A 1,960-nucleotide genomic window follows, 5' to 3' on the forward strand; every position below is an offset into this window, starting at 1 on the left:
ATCCTCTTTACCTGGCATCCTTCTTGAACAAACTCCTATCAAGAAGTATCCCAAAGCCTTCAACACATGTAGAAAATAGTTTTAAACTTGCTAACGAGTTGTCTGGCATACAATTGATTGATGATCATACATTTGTTTCTTTCGATGTGATCTCTTTGTTCACCAATGTTCCTATCGACCTATCAATTGACAGTATTGCTAAGAGCTGGGGAGACATCTCGAAGAATTGCGATATTCCTAAGGACAAATTTTTAGATGCAGTCTCGTTTGTCTTAAAAGTAATTCTACCTTTTGTACGTTTGACAATGTAATCTATAAGCAAACCTTTAGAACACCCATGGGTTCCCCATTGTCTCCGATCATAGCTGATTTATTAAGAGATTTGGAGGAGAGCGTGCTTGAAGATGTTACGGCATTTCTTTATAAATATGTTGATGACATTGCAATGGCCATTCCTTTCCGATTAATCGATTAACGAGATTTTTGGAAGGTTCAACTCGTATCACCCTAGATTGCGATTTACTGCTGAGGTAGGGTGGAGCAAGTTGAATTTTCTCGATTTGACTTTAAAAGTTGTTGTTAATAAGAACGAGATTGATTGATTTCATAAACCCACATTCTTGGGGAGGTACTTCAATTTTCACTCCCAGCACCTTCGCACCCAAAAAAAGAGACACTATTGCTGGACTTGTTGACAGAGCGTTCTTATTGTCTCATCCGAAATATCACTAAAAAAACTTGAATTTAGTAATTATGACTTTGTTAATGAATGAATTACCCTCTCAACTTTATCTTTGATGTCCATTCGAGACTAAAAACTTTATTCAGGCGATAAATCAAGAATGTCAAACAACAGCAATCACAAGGAACAAAATGGTTCTTTTTACTCTTTGTTCCGGAAATTGCGATTAAACTCAAAAAAATTGTCGATGATTTTAACGCAAAACCCGCGTACTTCAGTATGAATAAGTTGAGAGGCAAGATCAGTGTTTATAACAGTGTTTATACGCTTTACCAGCACATTCCAAAAGGAATGTAGTGTACAAGATTTGCTGCGGCAGCTGTGATGCGTGTTATGTCGGACAAACAATGAGACAATTAAAAATGAGACTGCATGAACACTAGAATCATATACGTAGGAATATGAACACACATTCAGTCATTACCGAACATAGATTGAATTACGATCATGAATTTGACTGGAATGGTATGAAAGTATTAGACTCTGAAGTTTAATAAATTACGGTAGTAATTTGCAGAAACGACTGATCTCAGAGATGTTTTTTATTAAGAGACAAAATAATTATTTGAATTCACAATCTGATACTGAATTTTTGCACCATGCATACATTTCTGTCTTGAGCAAGCTGTAACCTCGGCTTTATTTGATGACAAGTTGTTGATTTGTAGAATCACTGATCACACGTTCAGTCACTCCCTGGAGCTCAGAGCGTGCGGACGCATTGATGATGTGCTGCTTGGTGTGAACCGTGCCGCACTCCTGCGTGTGCTTTGTTTGGTTTGTGTGAGTCGTGTCCATCCGATAATTGACAACTCTTAAAGACTGTCCTATCTCTTTAAGGATGACGGTACGATTATAATTCGAGTTAGTGAAATTAACGTTAGTGAACACGAATGAACACGGTATCTTATCTTTATTTTTTATTTTTGTATACACTGAGGATGATTCAAACTAGAGTCGAAACTTATGTTATATTTTTTTAAATTTGTAATAAAGAATGTAAATTGCGCACTATAAACAGCGCTAATTCTCATTTGTCCTTTTACTACTTCATATATATATATATTGTTATGACCGAGCGATGTTCCGCTTGACTCTATTCTCATAACGATTTCCAACCTTGAAGATTGTTCTTTGTCGACGCGGTCGTCAAGCGGTTGTAGAGCGTTGTTGTGGAGATACTCGCGCGGCGCGAGAATTTGAGCCGTATCGTGGCGA

The 1,960-nt window shown here is 37.2% G+C and overlaps 1 pseudogene; it reads left to right on the forward strand.

Moving 5' to 3' along the window:
- Positions 1 to 337: 337 nt before the first annotated feature.
- On the forward strand, positions 338 to 835 carry LOC148937752 (uncharacterized; annotated as a pseudogene).
- Positions 836 to 1,960: the final 1,125 nt, after the last annotated feature.

This window comes from Pogonomyrmex barbatus, unplaced genomic scaffold (genome assembly GCF_055798465.1).
Source record: "Pogonomyrmex barbatus isolate J1 unplaced genomic scaffold, ASM5579846v1 scaffold11, whole genome shotgun sequence".
In the NCBI taxonomy this organism is placed as follows: domain Eukaryota; kingdom Metazoa; phylum Arthropoda; class Insecta; order Hymenoptera; family Formicidae; genus Pogonomyrmex; species Pogonomyrmex barbatus.